The sequence below is a fragment of the Pinus tabuliformis genome, chromosome 2_1, assembly GCF_031772625.1.
Source record: "Pinus tabuliformis cultivar Carrire ecotype Pingquan chromosome 2_1, CPIR1, whole genome shotgun sequence".
Taxonomy (NCBI): domain Eukaryota; kingdom Viridiplantae; phylum Streptophyta; class Pinopsida; order Pinales; family Pinaceae; genus Pinus; species Pinus tabuliformis.
The window spans coordinates 828581960-828596605 of record NC_142299.1 but is presented as its reverse complement, the minus strand read 5'-3'; the positions used below and the strand labels follow the sequence as shown (position 1 = coordinate 828596605).

At 31.7% G+C, this 14646-nt stretch overlaps 1 long non-coding RNA gene across 1 annotated transcript; it reads right to left on the bottom strand.

The window, feature by feature from the left end:
* Nucleotides 1-523: 523 nt before the first annotated feature.
* On the bottom strand, nt 524-1226 carry LOC149203209 (uncharacterized). The gene is made up of 2 exons (XR_016253612.1): nt 979-1226; nt 524-879 (listed from the first exon to the last, which is right to left on the bottom strand). It is a non-coding gene; the product is annotated as an uncharacterized LOC149203209 (long non-coding RNA).
* Nucleotides 1227-14646: the final 13420 nt, after the last annotated feature.

Here is a 14646-nt window from a genome sequence, read left to right as displayed (position 1 = left end):
TAAAAACAGTGGAGAGTAGAACCAAACCGTTGATAAGCTTGGAAAAATGGAGTTCAATCCGGAGTATTATTATAGAACATAACTGATGAGATACTAAACAAATTAAGAAAAAATGCAATTGATACATTCGTTAAAATAAAAACAGTGGAGAGTAGAACCAAACCGTTGATAAGCTTGGAAAAATGGAGTTCAATCCAGAGTATAAAGACCCTTTGCATTTTTACAATTCAAGTAGTTATATATTTAAACAAAATTACACAGTAAATTCAGAAACCCTTTTAATAAGGACGTTCAGTATTAGCAACTTTTGATAAAATTGTATCAAGTACATAGGAATGCTTCCCGCAAAAGAATTCGTTAAAATAAAAACAGTGGAGAGTAGAACCAAACCATTGATAAGCTTGGAAAAATGGAGTTCAATCCAGGGTATAAAGACCCTTTGCGTTTTTACAATTCAAGTAGTTATATATTTAAACAAAATTACACAGTAAATTCAGAAACCCTTTTAATAAGGGCGTTCAATATTAGCAACCTCTGATAAAATTGTATCAAGTACATAGGAATGCTTCCCGCAAAAGAGAAGGACTAGCCGCATACCCGGAAAGCCAATTAATGGAGAAATGGCTTTGAGATCTGACCTAGACGTTACAACCTTAAAGGCTTCAAGCACAAACCCTTACATAAAATAAATTAAGAATTTAGGAGCGACAAAGCCCAACTGGTTCATAACTTAAACTCTCAAGAACTGCCGCCTCATAGCATTTCAGAGCAAGATTTTTCAAATACCCAGAAACCCAAAAGGGTAACACGAAAAACTTTGACAGGGTTCCGGAAGGTGCGCATAACCCTTCTCGATTCATAAGGTGCATTTGGAGAAACCTGTCAGACAAGAAAATCGTTACATATATCCAGCAAAGAATCTAAGAATAGATTAATGGTTTTGAAAATAAAATCCCAGGAATAACTACCTCTACCTACCAGTGCTGCGAGTTTGAAACATTTTGTCGAAACAATGGAACGCTGGATAAATCGACCAACCACACCACCAAAGCAAGAATGTAGCAGTAAAGGAGGGACAATCGTAACATTACAAAAATGTATGCGAACCATAAGTTTGGCCAGAACCATTAGCTTTGCAAGCCGATAAACCAAAACACAAAGGCCATATTAATTCACAGTCTAATTGATGGAAGCGATAAGGGCTTACACGCTGCCGTTGTATGAACCTAAGTTACCAAGTTCGGCCGTATCGGCCGTATTTGTCAGTACGATTCAGTTCGCGTTTTAATACGGTAAATTTAATATGGTATGGAGTTTTTAGTTTATGGATTCAATTTATGTTAACAATGTCTAAAGTTTGCGGGTTTTTATTATCTTCCAACCGGTCGTCGTTGTCGTTATTAGCAAAGACGTTGAGAAGAGGGCAGGCCCTTCGGAATAGCATTTGAATCTCCTTTCATCACTTAGCAAGCATGTAATGAAAAATAGAGCGAAGCTGAAAAATAATAATTTTTATATTCAATAAGGGGATAGAAATTTTTAGTATTAAAAAATTCAAAGAGAAAGCAAGTTATATATTAAAAAATTTGTAAAAATTTTAAAATAGTTTTTCTCATTTTTATTTAAATCATAGTTATTAGTAAATTGGATAATAGTGGTTCATTGCAATTGTTGGTATAGAATTCGAATTTAATTTAAAATGTTTAGAGATTAATTTATACATATTTATAAATTTGGATTTGAAGAAGAAAGAGATTGAGATATAAGTTTTTTTATCTGTGTTGATCACTTAAAACTTAATTTTAATATTTAATATCTATTTTTTTTATAAATATCAGGTTTGAATTTTTGTTACTTATATTATTATATTTGACTTGCATGTTTTTCAAATTTGCAATACTAATAAATTGTGTTTGATGCATTTTTTCTTTTATTATTAGGTAATTTTAAATAGACATAAAAGATTAATATTGAAAATAAGTACAACATTATTCAAAGTATCAACTAAGGAAAGATTCATTTCAATTTTTGTTTTTTTTTTATTTTGGAAAAAATAAAAAATTGTTAGTCTTGGTAAGATGTATATTTTCGAATATTAAATTTTATATGGTCGAATTTTTTCCGCATGGAATCGAATTCGAATCCGTATTTGGTAACTATGGTATGAACCCAGGTCGTGGAGGACCGTCCATGGAGCGGAGCTTGCGAGAAAAAATCGACAGCCGGACAGCAGATAGAAGACACCAGAGAGTTGCTCCCACCATGCTCTGAAGGCCAGAGGCATTGTATTAGCGATGAATCACTTCCATATGTAATTATCACATCAATTAATCAATGTGTACTGCGGTAATGAATACCATCGTTAATAAATATACCGTAGAATATGGCGTATCCACCGTGGTAAGAGATTCATTGATTCAATTTTTTAACATTACTATTTTACAATAAAGCTTATAACGGTTGATTTGAATTAATAATTTTATTTTTTTTATTACGTAAGTTTATGGAGACATGACACAAGCCAACTCAAAAAAATTGAGCCGATAGATGTACGCTTAACCAACGTCTCAGAGCTCAAATTGGTCATTTCGTAGGAGCTCTGCCTAAGCTCAAATGCCACAATGTAATGCGATCCTTTGTTCACAATTTTTTCGGACACCCACCTATGCTGCTCCTCACATTGGTTTGATTGGCTGCGGATTGGATGGTAAGGATGCGCTTCATTGATTTCACTTGCTGCAGTTGGATTGGATCACGAATATGCAAAGAGCTTTTAGTGCCCTCAGAAAGCGCTAAAAGGTGAGGTGGATGGCTCTAGCATCACTGTCCTATTTACACAATTGGGAGAAACATCACAAGATGATTGAGTATTCCATTTCAACTCCATCTTGGACATTCTCATCTTATAGAATCAAATATTCTTTTATGTTCAAACTACTCAACCGTTTTACAACTTTTTCACTTTATAAAAGTAAATATTAAAACAAATATTTTTATATGTTCAAACTTCTCATCTTTCCTCCAACACTTTTATTTTAAAGTTCAGTAATTTATGTTGCGGATAACGTTCTTCCGGATTAAAAACACAATCATCGTCTTTACCTTCTATCCCTTCATGAAATTGATATAAACCCGAGCCATCACATATTGGTGAAATATCTAAATCAACGAGTAGATTATCATAAACGTTCTTTCACATTCGATAGCTAATAATTTTCTTCATATTCATTTTATTATAAGTGTTATTCAAAACATTTCTCTTTTGGAATGTGGGAAAACTAACTAATCGAGAAAGATTTTTAGACTCATTTTTACTTATTTTAGTGACTACTCTGGTCACATTATTTTTTAGAATTTTTATTGTATTTTCTTATAAAATATTTTACATTTACGTTTTATAGTACATTCTAGAAATGATTTTTAATTTCATTTTTATTACTTTTTCTCAAATTGTTTTTTATAATTTCTATTGTGTTTCTTTCCTAAAATATTGCACATTTACATTTTATAATACATTTTAGATATGGTGACATTTTAACGATTTTTTTAAGTGGCTTTTTATTAAAAATCAACAGGTGTTTTCATTTATAAATATATTTACAATAGTACTCTATTTAATTTGTTCTATTGGGATTTTGAGTCAATCATTATATTGTGTGCTATCCATCTTAATGCTTTCAAAGTAGAAAAATGAGAGAAATTGGCTGTAGCCTTAGTGATGAGACACATATTGGAAGATTGGGGTTAAAACACTTTGGTTGTCACTTTGAGGCCTTACACAATTTTTTATGGGGTGAATATTTGTTGCTTAAAAATTGTACCTTGTAGCACTATTCTACGCTTGAATACCTTTTCCAACAATGCAAGAATCATGTCAACCATAGTTTAGATGAAGAATTTTAACTCACAAAAGTTGAAAACAATGAAGAATAAACTAGAAGGGGCAATTTCTAACTCATATTGAGGGTTGAATGGGTAAAATTTAACTTTTAGCTAGATATTGGGCTACATTATAACTAATCGCTTAGGAGGAAAAGGATTTCGATTTTATTACAATAAATTGTCCCCCGTAGTAGAGAAGAGTAGATAAGAATTGATAGATATAGGGTAGCATAGAGAGGGTTTGTGTTGTGTAGAAACCCATAAGCCATATGTCTCACTCTTTTGTATTTTCACTGATACCATTCAGAGAAAGAGAGAGTAGAGCTCCCTCAACTTCCAATGCTATTCCCTCCCAAATTTTTTCCCAAGTCATATATTAATGTTCTGGCATTTTGTTAGTGATATTTTTATCTATTATCTTGTTTCCACATTTTGTATATATTATACATAAGTAGAAAATATTAATTTAAAAAGTCCATAAAATGTAAGAAATGTTAAACCTTATAGTATAAATTTTGAATTTTAGTACATTATTATTAGCTTTCTTGTCACAATCTCTCAAGTTGAATATCCATGGAAATTTACATATCATATTGGTATCAGGGTAGATTTCATTGGGTATATTATATGGAGTTGTAGGCGATCTGAGAAGTTTTAAAGAAAATCATAAAACCCTAGCTAGGTCTCATGAATCTAGTTTTAATAACCCTTGAGATCAAACGAAGGAAATATTGACAAAGGCTAAAACGTGAGGTTGTAGATATTTGCAATGATAAGAACATCCTTATGGAACATCTGGAAAACAATCTTGGAATTTGGGAAGATAGAGATTTTGACTCATAGGTTAAATCAAATGAAAAATAAAGGGATCTAAAAGAAGCCAAAAAGGAGTTTAATAATGAACATGAGAAAGAAAATACTTGTTTGAATGACATGACCCATTAATATTCCATGTTCAAGATCATTTTGAAAATCAAAATAAAGCCATATCATGGTGATATTGATGCTTTAAAATTAAATCATTGATTGCAGAAGTTAGAGGTTTATTTTAGTGACCACCACATAGAGGAGGAATAGAATATTCTTTTCAGTTTTTTGAAACTAGAATGCCATTCCATGACCTCATGGCAAAGCCACATTGAAACCCAAAAATTGGATGGGGATTTCCTTGTAACTAAGTGGTAGGATTTCAAAACTTTTATAAAGTCCCAATTCTACCCTATTGGGTATGTAGAGTAGTAATTGATTAGGTGACATCTCTTTAGGTACAAATGATGGTAGAATGTGCTAGAGCACAACGTATACCTCAAGAACAAGGAAATAATGTTGGTTATATCTCCCAATAATGTAGATATAGTTGTTAATAGTTTAGATAGTCTACAAAACTATTTGTGGAAGCAAGTTGTGTTCTTCAAAATTTGAATGGTGGATAAGGCTTATTTATCACCATAGTACCTAGAAAATGTTTCATAGAAGAGAGTGAAATCATGTGGCTCCAGGTATAAGTAACACCGAAAATATTCCAAATAAAGGATGAAGAAATGGAAAGTGGGGATGGAAAAAAGAAAATGACCACAACACACTAGTGCAAAGATCTTAGAAACCACTACGACAATTGTAAAGTTGATGTTAACATAGAGGAGAAGTTCTAGAAAGTATATTCATAACTCTACCTACATGGATGAAAGAAGGATAGGAAGAAGAAAAGTATGATGGAAATAGATTGACAAATCATTTGGAATGTAGCTTGCGTGTGGATGAGAATATTGTCTACACATCATTGTAGGAGTGCTTGAATATAAGTAGCCTTCAATGAAAAGAAGATAAGGATAAAAAACTCTTCCATCTAAAGAAAATGGTCAAGAAGAAAAAAAGTTGATCCAATGCTCAACTCAGGATAACTAGTGAATATAATTGCAGTATAGCTAGTAAACAAATGGGGATTAGGGGTTTGAGATCATCCAAACCCATAACCATTGGAGTGTGTAATAAGGATTCATAAATAAAGGTCTTAAAATAATGTAAAATAAAATTTTCTATCAATGTGAATTTTATTCACATAGTAGAATTCGATCTGGTTCCACTTGATGTATTTGGATTGGTTTTTGGGAGTATCAATGTGTACATGTGGGAAGAAATATACATGATATTAGCCAACAAATACCACCTCCTCAAGGATAAAAAATCCTTCACTATCAATGCAAATAGGGGAAAGAATGAAGTTTCAATGCTAACACTACAAGGAAAATATCCTTTAGTGGAGGTTTTTGTGGAAACCCCTATAATAATAACCCAAATACCCATTTGTAGTGGAGGTCACTAGTAGAGTTTGGCAGGTGGATGTTTTCGTGGATCTTTTTTAATGGCACATATATAATAAAGTAATGCACTTGTGCATTACTATAAATAAATGCACCGGTGCTTAATATCATATGGCACATCGTGGCAGAGTTACTATTTATAGAAATACAAAATATCATTGCGCTAAGTAAATATGGCATACCAATGCATATACTAATCGATAGCATTGGAAAAGGGTTAAATTTAAAAAGTGTTGGTCATAAAATTCATCTTTCCCACTCCAGTGCTATACTCTCAAGACACCCCAATGCTAAATAGATATATGAATTTTCTGGTGCATAAACAATATGGTGCACCATTATGGGGTTTCTAATTTAAAAATACTGTCACAAATATTATATTATACGCACTAGTGGCATTAATTGAACTGAAGGCCCTGATGCTTAATAGAAAATGGTGCACCGTTATAGGGTTTTATTTATAGGAATGAAAACAATGATGCACTACATTTGTAATGCACACCAATGTGTAGTCTATATTGTCATGAAGCACTATTGTTATCCTTATTTATAAAAGCCCCAGTGCATAAACAACATGTTGCATGTGGCAGAGTTTTGAATTTACAAATTACTGTGCGCTTTGTATAAAATAAGCACTTGTGCAGTTAATAGAACTATATGTCAAGTAAAAGAAAGTAGTGCACCATAACAAGGTTATTCTTAATTTATAATTTATATGGGTTGAAAAATTCATAATTTATACCTTGTTGACATTATATGTATGCATTGTTAAAATAAATCCTTATCATGTAGCCTTATCTGTTATTATTACCAAACTTTTTTATGAAATATTTGTGTAAGCATTGCGTTAAATATTGATTCATAACTATTTATATAAAAAAACTCAAAACCTAAGAAAAGTTGATTGCACTCTTTTCTAACTTTTCAAATCACTTTCGATTTTATTGTCTAAAATGCAAATGCTTAATAAATTTAGAATCCTAGAATATTACTATGAGATTGGAAATGGTGTCCTTGAAATTTGAAAAAGTTGTTGAATTTTTCCATGATCATATTCAATTTGTAGTGGAATCTTCTTGTGAGGTTAAAAACGATGGCCTCCAATTGTAGAAAATATGTTGACTTATGTACTTAACTATTTGACAATTTATTTTCAATGATATTTTTTTTTTTTTTTAATTTGGGAGGAAATTGTCCAAGGTGCTAAATATTTTTTAGATGTTAAAATTATATCAAAAGACATAATTTTATTGTAAATTATATTTCCAAAATTTAAAAATAGAAATCAAATAGCTAAATTGGGATGACACACAAATCTAGATAATATTCGATATACTATTTGATGGCACCAGACAACGGTGAAATTCAAAAAAAATACTAGTCATAAAATTCATTTTCAGCATTTTCGTACTATAGTCATATAACCCATCAATGCTTTCCCATTTTACGAAATCTCCAGTGCATAAAAATATGCTGCACTGGGCCAAGTTTCTAATTTAAAAAATAACAGTAGGCTACTCATATAATAAGCATAGATGTGATAAAAAGAATTGTACATCCCAGTGATTAATAGACAATGACGTACCATTCGACAGTTATTTAAAAATAAAGAAAATTAATAATGTGATTTGTAACTCTGAAGCACCGCGTGTATACTACATGATAACACCATATTGGTGTAGATTTAAAAAATGTTAGTCATAGAATTCATTTTTGCCAATCTGGTGCTATATCCTAATGAAATATCGATGCTTTCACATTTTCAAAATTCCTCAATGCACATAAAACATGGTGCACCGTTGTAGGGTTTTTAATTTAAAAATAGTGGTGAACTAGGTGACATTGAAGAATCAATGTGTAAACTGCTTGATAGCACTAGAAAAAGGTTTAATTTAAAAAATATCGGTTGTGAAATTAATTTTCACTATTTTGGTGCTATACTCCAACTAAGCACCATTGTTATCCTTGTTGTGAAATTCTCCAATGTGTAAATTACATGGTGCACCGTGGTAGGAATTTTAATTTAAAGAACCATGGCGTGCTTCATTACCTGGTGCGATTACTCCAGCGCATTAGAAAATGTTTGAATAAAAGACAAATTACAGCCCATAAAAATCATTTTTACCATTTGCAGTGTTGTAGAGATCTCAAGCACTGGTACAACCATTGCCTTTGTGAACTTACCTATGATCTATACTTCCCCTACTTTCCATCCTTCCATATAGTGCTCACTACATGCCTTTTGAATTTTGTGAAATAGTGGTACAATTTATTTTTTTCATTTACTGGGCAACCTTGCAATCCTAACGAGGAAATGTCTTAGAAATGCCTATATTTCTCCTTGAATTAATATTTTAGTAGAGTAGAATTGAAAATTAAGTTAAAAATTTATTCTCTTTTTATTTTAGTTTCTCCATGGTGTGTTTGAAAACTTCAACTCACACTATTCACAATGCACCCCTTAAATTTACATGGTGCACTGCAAATTGGTGTGTAAGGTTAACACACAACTAATGGTTCGATGCATAGGGTATGTTGACCATGCACATGTCAAAAATTGAAGAAGTAGAGCATGCAATAGTGGAACTAATTTTTTGTGTCAATATCATCATTGTAATCCCAAATTATGTTCTCTATTGTAAAAATGATTCTAGTATGACTAATAAGCCATGTGAAAACACCTAGGTAATCTTATGATTCTTCTCAAAGAATTTCACTCTAGAGAGTTTTTAACCTCCACAAATTATATATGTTTGTAAACATAGAGTTACTGGAAAATTTTATCTCCAAGACATACCTCAAAGCTACGATAGAGCTCATTGATAAGGTCTTAGTAGGGAAAATTTTAAGGATGGAAATTTATTTTAAAGTTTAGAAATCTTGGTGAATCTAAATAGTCCATAATACGGAATCTATAAAATGTTTAGAAATTTTTTTGTAAAACTATTCAAATTTCTAATAAGTTTATGTTGTATCTATATAAAATTTTGGATTTTTTTAAGGCAAACAATTTTATATTATAAAATTTAGGTGAATATTTTTAGAAAAAATGGAAATTAGTGTTTTTTTTGGAAAAAGCACGAAAAATTAGCCCACTTGCAAATATTATCCCCTAAAATTTCCCCTAGGTCTTAAGTGATTCCTAGTGTTATCGAGGCAATTTATTTTTATTACACTAGATTATTTGTCTTGAGTCGTAGAATTTAGTTAAGTCTTAAGGGTCTAAGTCTATGTGTATTTCCCCTTCTAAGGGTTGAATTTGTAATATCTTGATGTAAAAGTTTTGTCTAGGAATATTTTTGGTGAATGGTTCCTCTCAATTAGAACACCATTACCAAAATATTTTTTAGATACACTTAGAGGTTGGGAAAAATATTTAATCCCCTCTTAAGTGTAATAATTAAATTCGTTGCAAAAATGAAATTAAACTTAGCTAGAAATTGTCAAAAGATAAAGTGAAGGGGAAAATGTAATCACCCTCCAAGTGGAAAATTCATCAAAAGTTACTTGAGGCTATTTTCAAAGGGAAATATTCAATTCAGAAATAAAACCCTAATTTCAAAATAAGGAAGATCCTAGTCCATAAATTTGTTGGGCTAAAGAAGATTATTTCCCATCAAATCCAAATTTTATGACCAATAGTTGAACATTTTATACAACTAACAATAATTCTAATTTTTGGAGGTCATCCATGCTCTAGAACTCAAGGTTTGACCCCTCTTGCACAATGGACAAGGAATATCATAATTGTTTGGAGAATTTTTCCAGTTAATCAAGGGTTCAATTTTTTTCCAAAAGGATCAAGCCTTGGATAAATGCAACTAGCCATTATTTCCACTTGGAGGGGTTGATCACTCTCATTTTCTATATAATGATGCATTTTCCTCCTCATTTGTAAGTTCAACTAGATTAAAAATGTTTGTCATGAGCTACTCTCAACTGGAATATTTTTTAATAAAAATATTTGGGGTTTCAATTCAAGTTGTCTCTCTCTTGATGATTCATGGTATGTGTTAAATGGTTTTAATGCTCTAATTTTATTCGTTAAATGAATATTATTGTTTCATAGCAAGTGAATGGATTCTCTATTAGCATAGGTATATTTTTTTAGGTATTGGGCTAGAGTAAACATATTGAAGGTGGTAAACCTAGTAGGTGCCTCTAGATATCTAGTCTATTTGTTTGAATCGAACCCCTCTAAAACTACCAATAATCTATCTTTTAAGTGTTTAGATATTTTTAGGTGATTCAACCCTTTGACAAGCCCCAAGTTCATGGACTTTGAGGTGACCACACCTTGTTTGGACTCTGCGATTATCTAATAATTTATTGGGTAGGGTTTGACTTGTACAACAAAACAAAAATTAGTTCTCTCAATTATTTTCACAATTTTATTTGGTCTTAAAGGATTTATTTGCTAGCTAGAAATTGATTTTAATTGTGAATAGTGTAAATAATTTCTAACCCTTGTATATTATTTTCCTTTTGTAAATAATATTTTGGAGTTTTTATTTTATAATTTTCTAGATCTTACTGTTAGGTTCTATCTATTTGAATTGCAGGTGCCATTATCTCAAGGACTAATAGACAAATTGGAAGTAGTAGGCTTGAGATGCTCACCTAGCTTAGACGGATAGTTTGGGAGCGTATTCAATATTTGAAGGGGCCATCTATTTTAAAGAAGAAATTTTTTCAGCTAAGAAATGTTGATTTAGAGTCTAGGCACCTAGCTCTATAATACCCAAGTGCCAAAATTGAAACAACTGGCCTCTTTGATAGAGCTACTAGCCCCAGAGGGCTTATTTGCTGCAAAATATCAAGTTTCTTAAGTGTTTAATATCTGAAGTGGTTTTTATGTGGTCTTCCTAGGACATCATTATTTTTGGGCGGCCTTTTAGTGTTTTGTGGCTTTTTTAGCCTAGCCGCAAGGGTTTAAACCCTTTGAGGCTTAGCTGTAAGGGTTACCTAGCTACAACCCCATTTCAACCTCCAAGAGTTACTTGTAGCTATATTTTGGCATAATAGGCCTAAATTTAGCCCAAGATGGGCATAATACCTTGTATTACATGTCGTTTTGCAATAATATTTTCGGATTACAGCCCTAAATATTATTTTTGGTAAGGTTTTTGAGGTAATATTTCCATTGAAAACTTGTCATTCCCCTGTATTTCTTGTCCAAAAGGATAATTACTTGTTTTGCAAGGATAACATTCTCTTTGGAAGGGGTTTTATGGGATAAATTAACCTTCTAGCCCTAATGGATATGCTTAGGGCCACTTTCCCACATCACCGCTAGCTTTGGGAGGCATTCTAAGTCTATTTGCATATAATCTAAGGTCTTATATATTGGTCTTCAAACTAATATTTTTCATTGTAGGTGTCAAGAAAGCTCTCATCATATTTTTAGGTCAAATCATTCATATTTGGTTGCTCACATGGCATACTTGTCATTAGAACTAGGTCTCTTGACCTCAAGGGTTTTCTCTTCCCTCCTCTTCATTCTCTTTCTACTATCATAAAAATATCAGATTCTAATTTGAACATACCAATGGTATATCATTCAAAATCTAAGCCAATAAATAATCTATAATAATCTAACAAAACCTAAAGGTATCAAATGATAACTTTGAATCCTTAAATCATTGTTGTAGTTTATTTTTGATGACAATATTGTGTATTTCTGAGGTCTGATATAAATTTTAGAGGTTTGGTAGAATTTCCACAACAATCTAATCTCTAAAGTTTGGCCCCAATAATAAGTCTAGATAATCCTATTACACTTAAAAAATCATCACATTATCTTAAAGGCTCAATAATCATTGTCTTGAATGGCTTTCAAGTGAGATTTTGGGACTGTTTGCATAGTAATTGTGGGTTCATCTAATTCATATCAAAGTCTGGTCCATTATCATTATTCTCTTGAAAGCACTGTTGTTTGAGTTTCTTTGATGGATATGCATTTCATTGATAGTTAAATGAATTTGTTGCATTGCATATCATTATTAATCATGTCATCTTTCCTTATGGTTATTAGTTTTGGTTACTATTGTAGTTGCTGCAAAACCCACCAAAATTTTATCTTGCACCCAAATTTCAGAGCCTTCCTTTGTCTTTTCCTTGATTGTTGGAAACACTTAACCTCATTTCATGAGCTTTCTTGAAGTTCTTTGGTATCTTTTGCATTTTGGATAACTATCATGTTTTGGCATGTTTGATTGTCGTACAATGTTTGCGAGCCTTTTCTGGTTGTTTTGGAGGTTGGTCTTTGTGTATAGGACTTATTCCAATCATGTAAACATCTTCCACACTCATACACAAAGTATTGAGCATTGTCGCACAAGTGTTGTCACAGTCATCCTAATGTCTGTCTTAAGTGTTGTACTTGTCGTATGTTGTCGCGAAATAGTCACACAAATGGGAATGATTTTTTTGTGTTTCGGTGATCTATGTTGTTAATTTTTGAATGTGTTCTATCTGTGTGATCATAGTAGAGGTTATCACGAGTCCATTTCCCTTCCCGCACTTAGCCATTTTCAAAAAATCTTCCCGACCGAGAAACTTAGCTTCACCAAGCCCCAACAGAACTATGCACTGTGCAGCCCTAGCCCTTTAGTATGTGACCCTACTACCTAGAACTGTGCAGTGTGCAGTCCCTTCCCTTTAGGGCTACTTCTCTATTCCATTCTTGAGTTCAACAACCTCCCTTAACCTCTAGAATTACACAATTATCCCTCTGAGTTTTCCTTGAATTGCACATTTCACATCTTCAACCCTCAAGCCTTTTCCTTGCATGTTGGAAATGTGCATTTAATATAATTCCATCCTCCTCTGGCCTCCAGAACTGCGCAGATGCTTCCTCCAGTGACATTTCCATCAATCAAACCACGCTGCCTCTAGAAACTGCGCAGTTCTATGTTTCAAGCCTCTTGGAGTTGCGTATTGTGTAGTCTCAGAGCCCAATCCCTCCCCTTGTCTATTGGAAGTATGCAATGTGCACCCACTAAGCCCCTTTCCTTAGTTGGTAGCCTTTCCCGTGTTCACTTCATGGATACTAATGCATCATCCTAGACTAGGGGACTTTCGGATTGATGTCGGCATGCCATGACTAAATTGCAGGAACATGTACACTATCAAACCATGGCAAAATGATGAAGAAAGAGAAGAAGTAGGGAAACATGATTAAATACTCTCTTGTAGCTGAACACACAAGTGGATCTATCAAGAGGAAGCGAAAAGAAATATATCTCTTAAAGTTTAAAGTAATAGATTAAAATTGATATAAAATAAAATAATATTAATAATGAATAAGTCTAATGATTAAATCATAATATATTTACATAATTTTATGCAATTCAATAGTATTCCGTATTTTTTTTATGTATTATTTCATTTTGTTCATTATTATTTTTATAATTATTTGATTGTTAATATTCCTTATACATTATACAAATTGACATATTTTATAAAAGACATTTAAAAATATTTAATCTCAAGTTCATATATATATATATATATATAATTAGGAAAATTAAATATATATAACAAAATTTCATCTTTTATATTTAAATGATTATTTTCTAATAAAATTAAGTATAGTTATAAATTAAATATTATTTATTTTTAATAAACTTTTTTATTGTTAATATGAGTTTAATGACTAAGAGTATGCCTCCTTAAATTTTAGTAATCAAATGTCTAGCCTAAAAAGAATAACTTGTAACATAAAGAAAAAAAAAATTATAAAATTAAGTATTCTTATTATTATCAAAATATTATATATTCATAACGATATATTTCTATATTTACAAATAAATAAATAAATATTATGATTTAATTTAAAAAATAAAAATAAATTGTTATTTATTTAGTAATATTGAAAACATATTAATTATATTATAACTTTTATTATTTAAAAATTATAGTTTTAGATAGTTTAGACAAAATGATAATTAACATGATTGATTCGCTTTCTTATTATATTATTTTATTTTACATGTTTTTAATCTTTTCCATATTCTTTATTATTCTTCATGCATCCCTCATTCTTCCCATTATTCATTTCCTTCTTTTATATTTTCTTAAACCTGAAAAAATACCAATCCTTCACCTCCCAGCTAAGTTTTCCGTAATTTTCTTCCAATTTCAAACCCTTGATCACCTTATCATCCAAACAACACTACGGCATAGAAATGTACTATGTGCGCATGAGCCATGTCTACTATCATTAATAAAATTGATAGAGGAAGGGTGTCTTCGCTTAATACTCCAAGGATCATCACACATAGGATAATCAATCATCGCCCCATTGCTTCGGAGTGGATAAAGTAGATGGTTGAGTCCCTCCGTCCAAAGATTCCGACGACAATAACAACTCCGAAAAATTGGGCCTATAGAAGCAAGCTTAACCAAGTTCGTCATTCCGTAGAAGGAGGTCTCGCTCAAA